Source organism: Hippopotamus amphibius, chromosome X (genome assembly GCF_030028045.1).
Source record: "Hippopotamus amphibius kiboko isolate mHipAmp2 chromosome X, mHipAmp2.hap2, whole genome shotgun sequence".
Taxonomy (NCBI): Eukaryota; Metazoa; Chordata; class Mammalia; order Artiodactyla; family Hippopotamidae; genus Hippopotamus; species Hippopotamus amphibius.
Genome location: NC_080203.1, coordinates 59,728,665 through 59,750,079, shown reverse-complemented (window position 1 = coordinate 59,750,079; position 21,415 = coordinate 59,728,665). Strand labels below are relative to the sequence as shown.

General features: G+C 38.5%; 2 pseudogenes; both read left to right on the top strand.

Annotated features, from left to right (window-relative positions):
* The first annotated feature begins 2,053 nt into the window (after positions 1-2,053).
* LOC130841279 (protein SLX4IP-like) lies at positions 2,054-3,270 on the top strand (annotated as a pseudogene).
* Positions 3,271-4,088: 818 nt separating this feature from the next.
* Positions 4,089-20,606, top strand: LOC130841457 (high mobility group protein B1-like; annotated as a pseudogene).
* The last annotated feature ends 809 nt before the right edge of the window (positions 20,607-21,415 follow it).

Below are 21,415 nucleotides of genomic sequence, written 5' to 3'. Positions count from 1 at the left end.
ATATGGATAGGAGAAATACTTAGGAACAATGGAACTTGATGATTGCAGTGTCCAGCATATCAGTTAGAATCCAATGTAGAAAATAGAAAATAGTCAGATATTTTAAACAGAAAAATAAAAAGATTTATTACAAATAGGAAAAGATTAAATGCTCATATTCTAGACTGGGCCCCTTGGAGCAATTCAAAGAAAAACAGAGAACTGATCCACTAAAGGAAATTCTATCTTTGAGAACAAACTAGAGCTGTATGTGGGGAGTAGTGATTTCTTCAACTATCTCTCCCCAAAACTAGATGATGGACACCAAAAGCTGTTGTCCACGAATTAGGAAACAATGTCAATAATGCTGTATTTAACCATATTTTTTATACCCATTGCACTAGAGAAAGTACTCTGGAACAATGCTACAGGAAAGTATCACATTTCCAAATTTTATTTGTGAACAGCAACTCCTCAGGGTCACATAAAGTTGTCCAATGCCTCATTTTCTTTCCAAATCTCAGAAGAGTAAACCTAATTAGTGAATTTAATTTATAATAAAAAGCCCTATTTTCATAGATGACTTAGAAATGTGTTTTTGAGCTTTCTACCCTCTCACACACCAAAAAAAGGAATAAAAATTGGGAAAGGCTATTCAAAGGAAGTACAACATACATTTTAAAGTTGGGAGGAACCTACAGTGTGTCTCAAGTTTCTGACTTTTGCAGCTGTGTAGATGGTACTGTCATTCAGTAAGATAATGAATACAGGTTTTATTTTTTCCATGGAGAAGTATAAGATGCTATAACTTGAGAGAGTAATTTAAGCTGGGGATACAATATATAGATGGTAACCAAAACCATGAGGCAGATGTAATTATCAGGAAACATGTGCAAGGTAAGAAGAAAACAGGTCGTATGATGTTGAAAATATCAGCATTTACAGATCAAGCAGAAGACTGTTAATTACACAGCAAAGCCAACATTTAAATACATATTTGTCTCACTTTTTGAAGTCCATAATTTTATTGTTAATAATCTATTGCTGGGGAGGATTGATGGCAGTGAAGTAGAAGGACATGGAGTGCATCTCTCTCCATGATGCATCAGGAATACATCAATAGATGCAACAATACCCACATAAAACTGACTGAACACTAGCAGAAGACTTTGGACACTGGAAAGGACTACAAAGATCCTTGCATAACTGGATAGGATGGAAAAAAATAAGAGAGAAAGAGGAGAAAAGAAAGGGACAAGACCTGCACCCCAGGGTGGGAGGAGCTTAAACAGAGGAGAGATTACCAAGTTCAGGGAAATTCCCCTTGACTGATGGGGAAACCCCCTCTCCAATGGGGAATTTGATTGGGTCATAAGTGAGGAATTTAGGCTGAAGCAGCCAATCTATGGCAGACAGAAAAGAGTGAGAAACACACAGACAGTCTGTACCACAGCCCTGTGTACGCTGGACTGAGACGTGGGTTCACAGCAGTACAGGGGTTCTGGGAGCTGGAACATGGGGACCAGAGAACAGGTCCAGTATGAGAACGGTTGTTGGCTGTGGAGAGACAGACTGAGGGGACAAGAGGGAAGAAATCTGCAGCAGGGAATGCCTACCATGGAAAACTGGGCTGCTATGGAAACAGGGCACTACTGCTGAGTCACACATAGAGGGGAGGAGCCACTGTTGTAGCCTTTCTCTCAGAGCCTACAATAAATAAAGAAATCTCCCTCTAGGCCTGGCTGTCAAGCTCCAGTCTGCAAGTAGTAGAAAAAGATCCCTCAAAGTCTGACCCTAGCATGCCTGCTGCCAAGAACCAAAAAATATCTGGCCAGTGTGGGCCATCTCCAAGGACATTCCTCTTACACTTGTGCCTGCCATCTTCCCTGTGCATTTAGCACTGCTGTGGGGCTCCCATGACTCAGGCAGGGCACTACTACACAGGAAAAGGACCCACTGCTTTACTCTCTCTCTCCACACACACATCAGCACCTACAGATGAACAATAAAGGAAGCTCCACTGGTCACAGAGTAACAGTACTATAAAAAGCCCCCTGAGTAGGTACTACTTGACCAGTGCCCCTGGACAGTAACAAAACAAAAGCCCGAACCCAAACCCTGCCACGGTGGTAGTTAAAGGTCTGTAATTACTCTGGAATCAGTAAGCCATGGCCTCAAAGAAATTTGCTGTTAAGTGTGGGAATTTTGCTGTCCTGGTGGATCTTCATATATCTCCGCAAGGTTCAAACAAAGATACCAGCTGGTTTTCTGAAGAAAAGAAAGAGGAAGTCTGTTTACTGTTAAAAGAAACCATTGATTCAAGAGTGAAGGAATACTTAGGAGTTCGTAAACAGCACAAGCCATCAAACACGGAATTCACAAGATCCAATCCTTTGTCCTTAAAAGGTTATGGCTTTCAGATCACAGCCTGTTTCCTCAAGAGAGGGATACGTCTCCACTGCCTTGGGGGCTCACAGAGTGCAGGACTCCGGGTGTTTCCGGACAGATTTGTGGTCTGCGCAAGTCAGCTTGCATTCAGTCATGATCTTTTGGCAAGTCAGAGTGAAGAGTTGTGTGAACAGAACTGAAACAAAAAGCAGCGTCGTGAGCAAATCACGGAGCAGCAGGGACAGTGTGGGAACATCCAGTGACTCAGTGGTTGCAGAGATAGCGCGGAGGAGGTGGGGGACAACCAGGCCCCATCTAGCCCCCCATCCAAGGGACAGGCAAAGGATTACATAAAGACAGCTGAGAGCCACTGGGGGCTTCCTGTTCCAGAGCTGGACAGAGTTCATCCGCCCCCACCAGAAGGCACCCGCAGCCAGCAGAAACCTCATCCTGGGGCGCGGCTAGAGACGGGGCTTCTACGCGGGAGCCCTGTCTGTGGCTGTGAGTCAGCATCCCCGGGTCCAAAACAAAGTCCATGAGGGGCCAGAGCACAGCAGAAATGCAGGAACCGCGGCTGGGCGGAAGACGCTGACCACCGCAAGAGAGTGTCTCTTGGAAGTGATCGATTAGTCCTGAGGGAAATAATAGTGGAAAAGAAGCAGAGCTGTCAGGGTTTTGCCAACCTGAGAGCTGTCAGATCCGGGGTTACCTCTGAAATGAGATTTGGCAGAAACCGCATCTAATGAAGAGTTGCATGTTTTGGAAAACCTCTGCTCCAGACATCTTATGAAAAATAAGCCAGAGCAGGCACGGCAGACCAGCTCAGCCACAAGCACTGAAAGATTAGCTACGGTTCAGGGCAGCCCAACCAAGAAAAGAAAGAAGGACGAAAGAGGCCACTAACTTACGGAAGATTGCAAACGCGTAGTTGAGGATGTAGTGGCCAAGCCGGTGACAAATGAGCGTGTGTCTAGATGCCACGATTTTAAAGGAATTCGAATGATGATTTTACATAGAAAATATATACCTGCGTGGGGGTTTACTTTCAAAGCAGCGGCCTCCGGGAGCCCTAGTGCTTGTTCTGACAGCATTGCTACTTGCTCCTTCACACTTTGTAACTCTCTTCAGAAACTTACTTGTCGGCGTGACAGCGTCCGTGAAGGAACCACGTGAAGAACCCAATCTTGCCCCTTCTTTGTCACATCAATGTGCGGACCACATGATGGGCCACAGTGCTGCCAGGCGGTTCTCCTGCCCTTCAGCCTGAGGAGGGCAGCAGTGGAGGAACAGGCTAGGGGTTCACTCCATCTGCCTGTGGCTCCAGCATCGTGGTCTGAATGTGTGTAAGAAATGCAGAGCTTGGGCCCCACCCAGACCTATGGAACGAGAAACCCTGGGAGCTTCTGAAACCTGCCCAAGTTGGAGAACCACTGGACTGATCGGAGACTGCCTTGTGTTGATTTCCTCCAGCCAGGTGATCCGGGCCTCCCGCAAGCGCCTCAGTGGGGCCGCGTGTGGACCTGCACCTGTCATGCTCCCTCAGACTTGTAAGGCACCTGGTTCAGTGTATGAGTCACTCTGTTCCCAGGTTCTTAAGCACGGTGGCCACAGGGCCCAGGGAGCTGTGACTTTACCCTAAGAGTTGCAGGATATTTGCATATAATTCAGCCCAACATAAGGGGAGGATATGGGAGAGGCTTGTTCTTGCTTGTAGTGCAGGCATGTCCCTGCCCCTGCCCCCACCTCGAAGATCCTGGTTAAGTTCAGGACACACCAGCACCCAAGGGCAACTCATTGGCCAGAGTTTGCAGTTTTCCACTTGCCGGCTTCACGGGCAGTTTACATTTCAAACCAGGAGCCTTCCATTTGCAGTATCACCCACTGTTTTCTCCAGTGGGCTTGCTGAAATGCAACAAGGTGAATCATAGCAATGACTTATTTTGGATGGACACCTACAGTAGATATTCTTAACCCAGTTTCATTCTAAAATAAGGAAGAAATCATATTCAAAGGCCACCATCAAATGTGTTTTTTTTCCTACTCAACGTGGGGTGGTCCTTTGAAGCAGTACCTCCTTAGTAACAAGGAAAATCAAGTATATTCCCCAAAGTATAGGAGTTAGCAAAAAATAACCCAGAAAAAGCCCAACAGAATAAAAGAGTATGGAAATAGACACAGTGTAAGTTCATGGTTAATATTAATTAGTGGTTTCTCCCAGCTCATTCTGTCCTTCCCCCTTCTCCTTTCCCCGTTTAGATTGTAGGGCAAGGCTCACTGAGAGGCAGCCGTATTTCCCGGCACCGTTTTGGGTCATGACACTAAGCCTTGCCATGCCTGGCTGTGCGTGTGATGCTGTTCCTTTGATGTTTCAGACACTTCCCGGAAACCTGTTTCCTTGCTATGGTCCCAGCCTCAGCATCCCCACCAGGAACATGGCCCCACCCACTGATGTCCCTTCCTCTTCCCTCTTAGCTTTCTTCCTGCCCCAGGTGATTCCAGTCACGGGATTCTATGGAAGAGGGAGCCCAGTAGAATACCAACCACAGTGGAGCCAATTCCGCTCCTCCAGTAGGGGCAGACTGCACAGGGTGGAAACCTCCTGAGAAGGTGGTAGAACATGGCCCATCCTGGGCCCCTCTCTTAGAGTGATCCTCATACTAGATGTGCTCTTCACTGAAGACAGGACCACAGTGTGTGATTGAATCTTCTTAAACAGAAACAATTAGTGGGACAGTTGAAACAGAGAGGGCACAAATAATAGCCCAAGGGATAGGCCAAGAAACAGTGAGCTCCCTGGAAGAGTCTGGAATTAAAAAGAGCCATTGCAATGGCTGCTGCCTGCCCCAGAACTAGGAGATGTGTGAACTGGAGGCACCAGAGAAAGTTTTTATCTAGTTTTTACTTCATTAGTTAACCTAGGCCTGGTGGTTAATGCCAATACTTGTACATTTAATGATTGTCCTTCAAGAAAAGTCTTGGTTTTAGAATTTGGTATATTTGTGTAAATAACAATGACTGTGATCTAGAGGGAAAATGGCACCTTTGGCTGTAGATTGACAGGGTCTTTCTCACAGCCATCAGGCACATGGGATTTTAACAAGATTAACTGACGGACCAGCTCTCCGCTTCCGCACGAGGGCATGTGTTTGAGGAATTTTGCCTTTGAGCATTTTCCTTCCACATGTCTGAAACACCCCTGGATTTCTTATTACTGTAGTGGTTGTTTGATTCTTTGGATATTTGGAAGTACAGAGGGGGAAAGGGCTGCCAGGTTTTTTTGTTGCTTATTAGGTGGGAAATGAAGAGTTGGTTCTCTACTGCTCGAGTGGGTGTGCTTTGATATTCTTAATAATCTTAATAATGCAGCATCTGCAAATCTGAGACCCTGTCAGTATTCCTAGTTAAAAAGAATAAGTTCTTCAGCCACTTACTTAATAACCCAAATTAAATGTGTATTCAAGTTCCTGTACCTCTGATGCTTGGAAGAAATATGGATCCGATTTAATTAATGTTATAACTTTGAACTCCTAACTTTCTCAATGTCATGGCTTCTAAGTCACCTCCATGTGCTTTCAAATGACTTTTAAATAGATTGGTGTTTTTTTTTTTTTTTTCTTTTTTTTCATATGTCCATAAATGTCTGAGAACAGTCAGTGTGACTTGTCTTACACATTTTTTCTTTTCTTTGCCTCTGGAGATTAACTGTCACCCAGATATGCATATAAATTGTTAAATGCAAAGGAGCAAATGTTTCGGGAGAGAGGAGTAAATACTGCTTTTGTGTTCACTTGTTTTAAATGAAAAAAATAGGAAAATGTATTTCATTTTATAAAAATCAAGAGTCATGAAAACCCTCTGTATTTGGATTTTTGGAGAATATAGCTTCTCTCTGAGTAGGGTACCTCAGGATATATCGTGGGGACAACAGTGGGATTGCAGTTAGTTCGCTTGCTCTTGGTGTCATGTTTGGACTTTAGCATGAATTGTTGTACACTTCAGCGGCCTTTGATTTCAGAAAGAGCTCAGAGCGGGCAGAGCATGTAAGGGAAGGAAACCTCTGTACCCAAGAGAGTGGCCTGGGATCATGGTGTGGCCATTCCCCATTTCCTTGAGTCCCTTCTTGGCAGCCCCCATGGCAATATTTCCACAAAACCCTGGTGAATGGCCTTCCTTTGGCTTTCCTAAGAACCAGAACCTCTCTGTTCAGCATGCTGTGCTATGGCTTGAATATGGAAATCCTTTTCATTTCTTCTATTGTGAGGAATTTCCATGCTTGGTTTGTCAGGACAAGAGAGTTCAAACCTTATTATTGAAACACAGATGAATTGAAACATGTTGAAACAAGTAAGAAATCAAAGTTAAGCTGATTTCTGTCAAATAGTTTAAAGTCTTCCTTGGTACACAATAAATTAAGCATTGTAAAATGAAGTGAATTCAGATAATCACTCAGTCTAACTATATATATCATTGGTAATACAATTTATGGTGTAATTAAATTCTCAGAAATCTGCAGAACTCCCTCTGATTTGGTTTCTATATTTACTTGACAAGAAACAAATGTATGTCAGTGTGTAACGTAACAGAGGGAACGTGAGTGGATGAAATTATTGCCTTTAATTGTTGAGAATTGCTCAGTACTGGGGTTGGATGTAATCACATCAGTTGTATTGCCGTTACAGCTACTTATCAAAAACCTTGTTAATTAAACAAAAATCAGTGAAACCATACATTTGATCCCAAAACACCTGACCAGGCAACTAAAGGAGTGGGTTTGACAGATTCCCCAGAATAAACTTTCTTCAATCAAAGCAGAAAGCCAAACCCTGCAGTCATCACCAGGAGAGCTCTCTTCTCCCGTTGGCCTTATCCTCTCATTTGTTTTGTTTAAACTACGAAAATAGTTTAAATAGTTGTGCATGCCTAGGGGATGAAACTAGTATGTAGTGTAAATGAACCTGTTTTATGAATAAAAAGTAAAATTTTTTAAAAAAGTAAAAAAAAAAAAAAAAAAAAAAAAAAAAGCCCCCTGAGGGCTGGCCTCCATGCACCTTATGCTGGGCATCAGTAAAGAATCACACTAAGGTCACATTTCCAAAACCTGTGGCTGCCAGCATCCCTGTGCATTTGGCATCATCCCTGGAGCTCCCAAGATCCAAGCAGGGTGAAACTGCTGAGTCACATGCAGGGAGAGGAGCCACTATCAAAGCCTCTCTCTCCCCACACACCAGTGCCTGTAGAAGAACAACAAAGGAAGCAATCACTGAGGCAGACCCAAGAGTTCCAAGGCAGCCTCAGGACAAGACTCTGGCAGTTGGACCACACTCAGAGTCAGGGACAAAACCAAAGCTGAATGCCAGGGACAGGGGGACTAAGGAAGAAGTTCTAAAATCTTTCCATCAGCTATAAAAGCTGCGGACTAAATCCCCAAAATCAGCTAGGTAGATCCTATGCCTTTGGAATATCTGAGTAGACACAAATGAAAAAGGTCTAGCTCTGGAATCTATGGACTTTAGGAGCAAGTACACACAGGAATTGGGCTACACCAGAGACTAAGTGGACATAACAGAGCCCACAAAACGTCTAGAGACCAACCCAGAGGTGGAAGAGGCCTCGTGGTGAGGTAAAGCTGGCCTGTGGCTCAAGACATGTACAAAAACACTTACAGCTGAGACCCCAAGGAAACATAATTATTATTATTAATTCCACTGATCTGAGCCATTCTGTTGTCAGTTCTAGCTTTTTATTATTATTGTTATTAGAATCTTAGTCCTAAGGGATCTTTGCATTTTATAACGTATTTTTTAATCCTATTTTTTTCTTTAAGAGCTTTTATTGACATACAATTGACATACAATAAACTGCATATATCCAAAGTGTACATTTTGATATGTTTTTCTTATTAGTAATGTATATATGGCAATCCCAATCTCCAAATTCATCCCACCCCAATCCCCCACCCCACTTTCCCAACTTGACGTTCATATGTTTGTTCTCCACACCTGTGTCTTTATTTTTCCTTTGCAAACCGGTTGATTTTTGTCATTTCTCTATATTCTGCATATATGTGTTAAAATATGATATTTGTTTTTATCTTTCTGACTCTCTTCATTCTGTATGACAGTCTTTAGGTCCATCCATGTCTCTACAAATGTCCCAATTTCATTCCTTTTTAGAGCTGAGTAATATCCCATTGTATATATGTACCACATCTTCTTTATCCATTCATCTGTTGATGGACATTTAGGTTTCTTCCATGTCCTGGCTATTGTAAATAGTGCTGCAATAAGCATTGGGGTGCATATGTAGTTTTGAATGATGGTGTTCTCTGGGTATATGCCCAGCAGTGGGATTGCTGGGTCATATGATAGTTCTATTTTTAGTTTTTAAGGAATCTCCATACTGTTCTCCATAGTGGCTGTATCAATTAACATTCCTGCAAACAGTGCAAGAAAGTTCCTTTTACTCCACACCCTCTCCAGCAATTACTGTCTGTAGATTTTCTGATGATGCCCAGTCTAACCAGTGTAAGGTGATACCTCATTGTAGTATTGATTTGCATTTCTCTATTAATTAGTGATGTTGAGCAGCTTTTAATGTGCCTCTTGCCCATCCACATGTCTTCTTTGTAGAAATGCCTATTTAGGACTTCTGCCCATTTTTTGATTGGGTTGTTTGTTTTTTCATATTGAGCTGCATGAACTGTTTATATATTTTGGAGATTAATCTTTTGTCCATTGATTCATTTGCAAATATTTTCTCCCATTCTGTGGGTTGTATTTTCATCTTGCTTATAGTTTTCTTTGCTGTGCAGAAGCTTTGAAGTTTCATTAGGTGCCACCTATTTATTTTTGTTTTTATTTCCATTACTGAAGGAGGTGGATCAAAAAAGATGTTGCTGTGATTTATGTCAAAGAGTGTTCTTCCTGTGTTTTCCTCCAGGAGTTTTCCAGTGTCTGGCCTTACATTTAGGTCTTTAATCCATTTAGAGTTTATTTTTGTGTATGGTGTTATGGAGTGTTCTAATTTCATTCTTTTACATGTAGCTGTCCAGTTTTCCCAGCACCACTTAGTGAAGGTGCTGCCTTTTCTCCATTGTATATCCTTGCCTCCTTTGTCATAGATTAGTTGACCATAGTTTATCTCTGGGATTTCTATCCTGTTCCATTGATCTACACTTCTGTTTTTGTGCCAGTTCCAGTACCATATTGTGTTGATTATTGTAGCTTTGTAGTATAGTCTGAAGTCAGGGAGTCTGATTCCTTCATCTCCATTTTTTTTTCCCTCAAGATAACTTTGGATATTTGAGGTCTTTTGATTCTCCATAAAAAATTTAGGATTTTTCTTCTAATTCTGAAGAAATGCTGTTGGTAATTTGATAAGTATTGCATTGAATCTGTAGATTGCTTTGGGTAGTATAGTCATTTTCACAATGTTGATTCTTCCAAACCAAGGACATGGTATATCTCTCCATCTATTTGTGTCATCTTTGATTTCTTTCATGAGTTTCTTATAGTTTTCTGAGTACAGGTCTCTTACCTCCTTAGTTAGGTTTATTCCTAGGTATTTTATTATTTTTGTTATAATGGTGAATGGGATTGTTTCCTTAATTTCTCTTTCTGATCTTTCATTGCTAGCATATAGAAATGCAAGAGATTTCTGTGTGTGAATTTTGGATTCTGCAACTTTACCAAATTCATTGATTCACTCCAGTAGTTTTCTGGTGGCATCTTTAGGATTTTCTATGTATAGTATCATGTCATCTGTGAAGAGTGACAGTTTCACTACTTCTTTTCCAATTTGGATTCCTTTTATTTCTTTTTCTTCTCTGATTGCTGTGACAAGGACTTTCAAGACTATGTTGAATAGCAGTGGAGAGAGTGGATATCCTTGTCTTGGTCCTGATCTTAGAGGGAATGATTTCAGTTTTTCACTATTGAGAATGAAGTTTGCTGTGGGTTTGTTATATATGGCCTTTATTATGTTGAGGGAAGTTCTCTCTATGCCCACCTCCTGGGGAGTTTTTATCATAAATGGGTGTTGAATTTCGTCAAAAGCTTTTTCTGCATCTATTGAGATGATCATGTGGTTTTTATCCTTCAATTTGTTAATATGGTGTGTTACATCGATTGATTTGTGTATATTGAAGAATCCTTGCATACCTGGGATAAACCCCACTTGATCATGGTGGATGATCCTTTTAATGTGTTGTTGGATTCTGTTTGCTAGTATGTTGTGGAGGATTTTTGCATCTAAATTCATCAGTGATATTGGTCTGCAATTTTCTTTTTTGTACTATCTTTGTCTGGTTTTGGTATCAGGGTAATGGTGGCCTCATAAAATGAGTTTGGGAATGTTCCTTCCTCTGAATTTTTTCGGAAGAGGTTGAGAAGAATGGCTGTTATCTCTTCTCTAAATGTTTGATAAAATTCACCTGTGAAGCCATCTAATTCCGGACTTTTGTTTGTTGGAAGATTTTTAATGACAGTTTCAATTTCATTACTTGAGATTGGTCTGTTCATATTTTATATTTCTTCCTGATTCAGCCTTGGATGGTTATACCTTTCTAAGAATCAGTCCGTTTCATCCAGGTTGTCCATTTTATTGGCATATAGTTGCTTGTAATAGTCTCTTAAGGTGCTTTTCATTTTTGTGGTGTCCATTTTAACTTGGAGGGTTTCCTTTCTAATTTTGTTGATTTGAGTCCTCTCCATCTTTTCTTTGATGAGTCTTGCTAGAGTTTTATCAATTTTATTTGCCTTCTCAAAGAACCAGCTTTTAGTTTCATTTAATTTTGCTCTTGTTTTATTTGTTTGTATTTCATTTATTTCTGCTCTGATCTTTATGATTTCTCCCCTTGTACTAATTTTGGGTTTTGTTTGCTCTTCTTTCTCTAGTTTCTTTAGGTGTAAGGTTAGATTGCTTATTTGGGACTTTTCTTATTTCTTGAGGTAGGATTGTATTGCATAAACCTCTCTTAAAACTTCTTTTGCTGCTTTCCATAGGTTTTGGATCATTTTGTTTTCATTGTCATTTGTCTCTAGGTATTTTCTGTTTTCCTCTTTGATTTCTTCAGTGATCTCTTGGTTATTTAGTAGCATATTGTTTAGCATCTATGTGTTTGTGTTTTTTACATTTTTTCCTGTAATTGATTCCTAATTTAATAGTATTGTGGTCAGAAAAGATGCTTGATACAATTTCAATTTTCCTTAATTTACCAAGGCTTGATTTGTGACCCAAAATGTGATCTATGTTGGAGAATGTCCCATGTACACTTGAGATGAACGTGTAATCTACAGTTTTTAGATATAATGTCCTATAGTTACCTATTACAGCTAGTTGGTTTATTGCATCATTTAAAGCTTCTGTTTCCTTATTAATTTTCTGCCTTGATGATCTATCCATTGGTGTAAGTAGGATGTTAAGGTCCCCCACTCTGATTGTGTTACTGTCAATTTCCTCTTTCACAGTTGGTAGCATTTGCCTTATGTATTAAGTTGCTCCTATATTGCATGCATGTATATATATACTTGTTATCTCTTCTTCTTGGATTGATCCTTTTACCTTTATGTAGTGTCCATTCTTGTCTCTTGCAAGTTTTTATTTTAAAGTCTATTTTATCTGATGTGATTATCACTACTCCAGCTTTATTTTGATTTCCATTTCCATGGAATATATTTTTCCATCCTCTCCCATTCAGTCTGAATGTGTCCCTAGGTCTGAAGTGGGTCTCTTGTAGAGAGCATATATATGGGCCTTATTTTTGGATCCATTGAGCCAGTCTCTGTCTTTTGTTTGGAACATTTAGTCCATTTATATTCAAAATAAGTATCAATATGTATGTTCTTATTACCATTTTCTTAATTGTTTTGTTTTTGTTTTTGTAGGTCCTATCCTTCTCTTATATTTCCTGCTTAGAGAAGTTCCTTTAGCATTTCTTGTAGGGCTGCTTTGGTGGAACTGAATTCTCTTAGTTGTTGCTTGCCTATAAAGCTTTTGATTTCTCCATCTAATCTGAATGAGATTCTTGTTGGGTAGAGCATTCTTGGTTGTAGGTTCTTCCCTTTCATCACTTTGAATATATCATGCCACTCCCTTCTGGCTTGCAGAGTTTCTGCTGAGAAATCAGCTGTTAACCTTATGGGAGTTCCCTTGTATGTTATTTGTAATTTTTCCCTTGTTACATTTAATAATTATTCTCTGTCTTTAATTTTTGTCAATTTGCCTACTATGTGTTTTGGTGTGTTTCTCCTTGGGTTTATCCTGCCTGGGCCTCTCTGTGCTTCCTGGACTTGGGTGGGTATTTCCTTTCCCATGTTAGTGAAGTTTTCAACTATAAACTCTTCCAATATTTTCTTGGGTCTTTTGTATTTGTCTTCTCCTTCTGGGACACTTATAATGTGAATGCTGGTGCATTTAACATTGTCCCAGAGGTCTCAGGCCATCTTCAGTTCTTTTCATTCTTTTTTTCTTTATTCTTTTCCGCATCAGTGATTTTCACCATTCTGTCTTCCAGGTCACATATTTGTCCTTCTGCCTCAGTTAATCTGCTGTTGGTTCCTTCTAATGTATTTTTCATTTCAGTTACTGTGTTTCATATCTCTGTTTGTTCTTTAATTTCTCTAGGTCTTTGGTAAACTTTACTTGCCTCTTTTTGATCTTTGCATCCAGTCTTTTTTCAAAGTCCTGGATCATCTTTACCATCATTATTCTGAATTCTTTTTCTGGAAGCATGCCTATCTCCACTTCATTTACTTGTACAATTTTCTGGAGTTTTATCTTGTCCTTTCATCTGGTACAAAGTGCTCTGCTTTTTCATTTTCTCTCTCTTTCTGTGGTTGTGTTTTTCCATTCCACAGAACAAAATACTGCTGATACTGCTTGATACTTCTATCTGCCCTCTTGTGGAAGAAACTACCTAAGATGCTCATGCATGCTTCTTGATGGGAGGGACTGATGGTGGTTAGGGCTGGGTGGGTGGAGTTCAGTAAAACTTTAATATGCTTGTCTGCCAATGGGTGGGACTGTGTTCCCACCCTGTTGGTCGTTTGGCCTGAGGCTATGAAGCACTGGTACTTACATGCTCTTAGGTGGTGCTAATGGTGGACAGACTCTGGGAGGGCCCACACCAATGAGCACTTCCCAGAACCCTTGTTCCCTTTGTCCCTGTCCCCTCAGTGAGCCACAGCTGCCCCCAACCTGTGCAGGCAACCCTCCAACACTAGCAGGTATGTCTGGTTCAGTCTCCTATGGGGTCACTGCTCCTTCCCCCCAGGTTCTGGTGAACACATTATTTTCTTGGGGCCCTCCAAGAGTGGAGTTTCTGTTTCCCCCAGTCCTGAGGAGGTCCTGCAATCAAATCCCACTTACTTTCAAATCTGATTCTCTGGGGATTCCTCCTCCCACTGCTGGACCCCCAGGTTGGGAAGCCTGATGTTCAGCTCAGAACCCTCACTTTAGTGGGTGGACTTCTCTGGTATAACTGTTCTCCAGTTTGTGAGTCACCTACCCAGTATTTATGTTATTTGATTTTTACATGATTGTGCCCATCCTAGCATCTCGTTGTGGCTGCTCCTTTGTCTCTGGATCTGGTGTGTCTTTTCTGTTGAGTTCCAGTGCCTTTCTGTCAGTGATTTTCAGCAATTAGTTGTAATTCTGGTCCTCCTGCAAGAGGGATTGAGCACACTTCCTCCTACTCAGCCATCTTGAACTCTCTGTAAATCAATGGTTTTTAATAGGATCCACCTAAGCAGATTTTTGAAATTACAGATACCATGGTCCCAGACTCAAAAATTCTGATTTTTTAGCTCTTTATTGGAATATAATTGCTTTACACTGTTGTGCCTTTTTTGCTGTAATGATAGTAAACATGATCCAAAATCTCAAAAACAAAATAGAGAAAATGCAAGAAACATTTTATACTGATTTAGAAGAATTAGAGAGCAAAAAAACAGTAATGAACAACACAATAACTAAAATTAAAAATACTCTAGATGGAATCAACAGCAGAATAACTGAGGTAGAAGAACAAGTGAACTGGAAGATAGAATGGTAGAAATAATTGCCAGAGCACAGGTAAAATAAAAAAAAGAATAAAAAGAATAGAACACAGTCTCAGAGACCTCAGGGACAACATTAAGCAGACCAGCATTCAAATTATAGGTGTCCCAGAAAAAGAAGGAAAAAAAAAAGGGATCTGAGAAAATATTTGAAGAGATTATAGCCAAAAACTTCCTCAACATGGGAAAAGAAATAATAAAGTCCAGGAAGCTTAGAGAGTTCCAAGCAGAATAAACCCAAAGAGAAACACATCAAGTCACATATTAATCAAACTAATGAAAATTAAACACAAAGAAAAAATATTAAAAGCAGCAAGAGAAAAACAACAAATAACATATAAGGGAAAACCTATAAGGATAACAGCTGACCTTTCTACAGAATCTCTGCAGGCCAGAAGGGAATGGCAGGATATACTGAAAGTCCTGAAAGAAAGAAACCTACAGCCAAGAATTCTCTACCCAGCAAGAATCTCACTGAGATTTGAGGGAGAAATCAAAAGCTTTCCAGACAAGCAAAAGTTAAGAGAGTTCAGCACCACCAAACTAGCTTTACAATTGCTAAAGGAATTTCTCTAGGCAAGAAACACAAGAGAAGGAAAAGATATACAAAAACAAACCCAAAACAATTAAGAAAATGGTAATAAAGACATACATGTCAATAATCACCTTAAATGTAAATGGATTAAATGCTCCAACCAAAACACACAGGCTTGCTGCATGGATCCAGAAACATGACCCCTATACGTGCTGTCTACAAGAAACCCACTTTAGACCAAGGGACACATACAGACTGAAAGTGAGGGGATGAAATAAGATATTCCACACAAATGGAAGTCAAAATAAAGCTGGGGTAGCAATCCTCATATCAGACAAAATAAACTTTAACATAAAGACTATTACAAGAGATGAGGGAGGACACTACATAATGATCAAGGGATCAATCCAAGAAGAAGATATAACAATTGTAAATATCTATGCACCCAGCATAGGAGCACCTCAATACATAAGGCAAATGCTAACAGCCATAAAAGGGAAAGCAACAGTAACACAAAATAGTAGGAGACTTTAACACCCCACATTCAACAATGGACAGATCATCCAAAGAGAAAGTACATATGGGAACACAAGCTTTAAATGACACATTAGATCATCTTGACTTCATTGAGTTTTAGAGGACATTCCATCCAAAAACTACTGAATACACTTTCTTCTCAAGTATACATGGAACATTCTCCAAGATAGATCCCATCTTGGGTCACAAATTAAGCCTCAGCAAATTCAAGAAAATTAAAATCATATCAAACATCTTCACTGACCACAACACTATGATACTAGATATCAAGTACACAAAAAAAACTAAAGAATGCTAACACATGGAGGCTAAACAATATGCTATTAAAAAAGCAAGAAATCACTGAAGAAATCAAAGAGGAAATGAAAAATATACCTAGAAACAAATGATAATGAAAACAGGATATTTCAGAACCTATGGGACACAGCAAAAGCATTTCTACAAGGGAAGATTATAGCAATATAACCCTACCTCAAGAAACAAAAATCTTAAATAAACAACCTAACATTACAACTGAAAAAATTAGAGAAATAAGAAGAACAACAACAACAACCAAAACCCAATGTTTGCAGAAGGAAAATAATCATAAAGGTCAGATGAGAAATAAACAAAAAAGAAATGAAGGAAACAATAGCAAAGATCAATAAAACTAAAAGCTGGTTCATCGAGAAAATAAACCAGATTGATAAAACATTACCCAAGCTCAGCAGGAAAAAAAGGGAGAACACACAAATCTACATAATTAGAAATGAAAAAAGGGAAATACCAACTAATCCTGCAGCAGTAAAAAAGATCATGAGAAACTACTACAAACAATAAATTGGATAATCTGGAAGAAATGGATAAATTCTGAGAAAAGTACAGTTATCCAAGTCTCATCAGGAAGAAAAAGAAAATATTAACAGACAAATCACAAGCACTGAAATTGACTGTGTTTAAACATTTCCCAACAAACAAAAGACCAAAGGTCAGATGGCTTCACAGGCAAATTCTATCAAACATTTAGAGAAGTGATAACATGCATCCTTCTCAAACTCTTCCAAAATAAAGCAGAAGGGAGAACATTCCCAAACTCATTCTATGAGGCCATCATCACCCTGATACCAAAACCAGAAACAGATGTCATCAAAAAAGAAATTACAGGCCAATATCACCGATGAATATAGAGGCAAATATCCTCAACAAAACAATAGCAAACAGAATCCAACAGCACATTAAAAAGATTATACACCATGATCAAGCAGGGTTTTTCCTGGAATGCAAGGATTCTTCAGAATATGGAAATCAATCAATGTAATATACCATATTAAAAAATTGAAGGATAAAAACCATATGATAATCTCAATAGATGCATGAAAAGCTTTTGAAAAATTCAAGCTCCATTTATGATAAAAACTCTCCAGAAAATGGGGAAAGAAGGAAATTACCTCAACATAATAAAAGCCATATATGACAAACCAACAGCCAACATCATTTTAAATAGTGAAAAACTGAAAGCATTCCCTCTAAGAACCAGTAAAAGACAAGGGTGCTTACTCTCACCACTACTATTCAAAACAGTTTTGGAAGTTATAGCCATAACAATCAGAGAAAAAAAAAAAAAAAAAAGAAATAAAAGGAATCCAAACTGGAAAAGAAGTAAAACTGTGACTCTTTGCAGATGACATGATATTATATATAGAAAACCCTAAAGGTCCTATCAGAAAACTGCTAGCACTAATTGATGAATTAAGTAGCAGGATACAAAATTAATGCACAGAAATCTCATACATTCCTATACACTAATAATGAAAAGTCAGAAAGAGAATTAAGAAAACATTCCCATTTACCATTGCAACAGAAAGAATAAAATACCTAGGAACAAACCTACCTAAGGAGGCAAAAGACCTGTATGCAGAAAACTACAAGACACTGATGAAAGAAGTCAAAGACAATACAAACAGATGGAGGGACATACCATGTTCTTGGATTGGAAGAACCAACATTGTGAGAATGACTATACTCTCCTAAGCAATCTACATATTCAATACAATCCCTGTCAAATTAGCCATGGCATTTTTCACAATATTAGAACAAAAAAATGTACATTTTATATGGAAACACAAAAGACCCTAAATAGCTAAAGCAATCTTGAGAAAGAAAATCAGAGCTGGAGGAATCAGGCTCCCTGACTTCAGACTATACTACAAAGCTATATACTTCAAGGCAGTATGGTCCTGGCACAAAAACAGAAATATAGATCAATGATACAGGATAGAAAGCCCAGAGATAAACCTATGTACCAATGGTCACCTTACCTTTGACAAAACAAGCAAAAATATACAATAGAGCAAAGACAGCCTCTTCAATAAGTGGTGCTGGGAAAACTGGACAGCTACATGAAAAAGAATGAAATTAGAACACACTCTAACACCATACACAAAAATTAACTGAAAATGGATTAAAGGCCTAAATATAAGGCCAGACACTATAAAACTCTTAGAGGAAAACATAGGCAGAACATTCTATGACATGAATGACAACAAGATCCTTTTTGACCCACATTGTAGAGTAATGGAAATAAAAACAAACAAACAAAAAACAATTGGGAACTTATGAAACTTTAAAATGTTTGCAGAGCAAGGGAAATCATAAAAAAAGATGAAAAATCAACCTTCAGAATGGGAGAAAATATTTACAAACAAAGCAACAAACAAAAGATTAATCTCCAGAATATACAAACAACTGATGCAGCTCAATATCAAAAAAAAAAAAAGAACAAAAAACAGAAAAGAACAACCCCATGCAAAAATTGGCAGAAGTCCTAAGTAGACATTTCTACAAAGAAGACATACCGATGGCTAACAAAAACAGGAAATGATGTTTAAGATCACTAATTATTAGAGAAATGCAAATCAAAACCACAATTAGGTGTTACCACACACCAGTCAGAATGGCCATCATCAAAAAATCTAGGAACAATAAATGCTGGCGAGGATGTGGAGAAAAGGGAACCCTACTTACTACACTATTGGTGGGAATGTAACTTGATACAGCCAGTATGGAAAACAGTTTGGAGGTTCCTTATGAAACTAAAAATAAAACTACGATATAACCCAGCAATCCCACAACTTGGCCTATACCCTGAGCAAACCATAATTCAAAAAGCTAGATGTACCACAATGTTCACTCTAGCACTATTTACAACAGCTAGGACATGGAAGCAACCTAAATGTCCATCAACAGATTAATGGATAAAGAAGATGTAGCACATATATACAACAGAATATTACTCAACCATATAAAGGAACGAAATTGAGTTGTTTGTAGTGAGGTGGATTGGCCTAGAGTCTCTCACACGGAGTGAAGTAAGTCAGAAAGAGAAAAACAAATACCGTATGCTAACGCTTATATATAGAATCTAATAAAATGGTAGTGATAAACTCAGTGTCAGGGCATGATTAAAGATACAGATGTAGAGAACTGACTTGAGGATATAGGAGTTGGGGAGCAGAAGCTGGGATGAAGTGAGAGAGTAGCATTAACACATATACACACTACCAAATGTAAAATAACTAGTGGGAAGCTACTGCATAACACAGGGAGATCAACTTGATGCTTGGTGATGACCTACAGGGGTGGGATAAGGAGGGTGATAGGGAGGCTCCAGAGGAGGGAGATATGAGGATATATATATACATACAGCTGATTCACTTTGTTGTACAGTGGAAACTGGCAGAAGACTGTAAAGCAATTATACTTCAGTAAAGATCAGAAAAAATATCAAATGTTCTTAAAAAGAAACAGTTTTGCCAATGTGGATGCAAATGTTAAAGGAAATTATTTTTGGATTTTTATTAAATTTTTGGAAAGGCTTTAAGTACATTTGGAACAAGTTGGGTACAGGAATCTATTTTTTTAACTGTAAAGTTTATGTATACACTGAGATGTTCTGTAAATATAAAATCTATACTGGATTTTGAAGAATTAGCATAAGAATGTAAGCTATGTCATTAATAATTTTATGTTGATTACATGTTGAAATTATAACATTTTGGACATACTGGGTTAAGTGAAATTTATTATTAAAGTTAATAATAATCATTCAAAAAAATTGTTACTTCCATCCAACCAGGGTCTTAAGAAATGGGAAAATAGAAAACATCCTTTATTTATTCCTTTCTCTCACATCTCCACATCCAATAAACCATAAAATGCTATAGACTGTGCCTCCACAGTATACACCCAAATCTATCCACTTATCTCTACTTTCAGGCCTAGCCTTCCAGTCTAAGCTAGTATTATCTGTCACATAGACTATGATTCCTAACTGGTCTCACTATTTCCGTTTGTGATATCCTATATTGCCTTCTCCACACAACTACCTATGGGATTTTTTTTTTAATAATGAGTTCTTACATTCATTAAAGTCCATTATTTTCCATAAAGATAGGTCTAGGGCACGTGAGAACAGGACAGGCACTGGATGACTCTTTCTTGCTAAGAAAAAATAACTAAACAGAGTCAATGAAGATTCTAAGAAGCTGAGAGGCAAAAAGTAATCATATGTATTCTTACTCAAACTTGCCTGGAAGAGCACAAGAAGAAACATCTAGATGCTTCAGTCAGCTTCTCAGTGTTTTCTAAGAAATGTTCACAAAAATGGAAGATGTCTACTAAAAAAAAAAAGGAAAATTTGAAAACATGGCAAAAACAGACACAGCCTGTTATGAAAGGGAAATGAACACCTATATCCCTCTTAAAGAAGAAACAAACAGAAATAGTTCAAGGATCCCAATGCACCCAAGGGGATTCCTCTGATATTTTTCTTGTTTTGTTCTGAGTGTTACCCTAAAATCAGTGGAGAACATCCTGCCCTGTCCATTGGTGATGTTGCAAAGGAAATGGGAAATGTGGAATAACATTGTTGCAGGTGACAGGCAGCCTTATGAAAAGAGGGTTGCTAAGGTAAAAAAAAAAAAAAAAAAAAAAGGAAAAAGATATTACTGCATAAAGGAAAGCCTGATGTAGTTTTTTTTTTTTTAAAAGTGGAGTCTTCAAGACTGAAAATAAGCAGGAAAAAGAAGGAGAAAGATGAAGATGATAATGAAGAAAATGATGATGACTGTTAACTCTAATATTTTTTTCTTGTCTACAAATGTTCTTCCTCTCTGTACACAACTCACCCTGAAATGTAAGCCTGTTTAAGATATGTTTTTAAAATGTACAGTTTCTTTCTTCTATGAGTAACATGCTACCGAATATGTCTTTGAATAGACCTGTCCTAGTGGTATTTTTGATAGCCACTAACATTGCTTGGTACCATGTGGAACTGTAAATTGGCATGGGAAGCAGGTTCTTCTTGGTTCACAACACAAATTTGTTGTATATGGGGCTGATAGTTTTTTATCTTCAGTTGTCTTTTATGTAGCATGTAGGAAATAATTGTTCTGTTAACTGAATAACACTGTAATTGAAAAAGAATGCAACAGTTTTGTTGACATTCTGAATGCTTCAAAGTAAATACTTTTAAAAAAAAATGTATTGTAATTATTTTCATAGTTCTATAACTTTTCTCCTTAAAGTGTAGTTAGTCTTTTTCTTTTGTACATGTTAGATCACATGGATTATTACAATGTTTATCTTTTCATATAGCTAGCTGATTAAAAAAAAAGCATTTCATATACATACCCTGCATACTTATGATGGGAGTCATAAAAGTTGAGATGAAATAGTTTTCACTCATAACTGAAGCTCAAATCAAAATAATCAAATTTCATATAGCCCAGTGACATTACAAAGTTAAGTATAATCATTACTCACAATATGGGATTATTAGAATCAAATATTTTAAAATTGCATCTTTGAAGGACTAGTAGAAATATATGTTATCTTTCCATGAGTAATCCACATTCTTTAACTTCCATTGCATACAATAGTA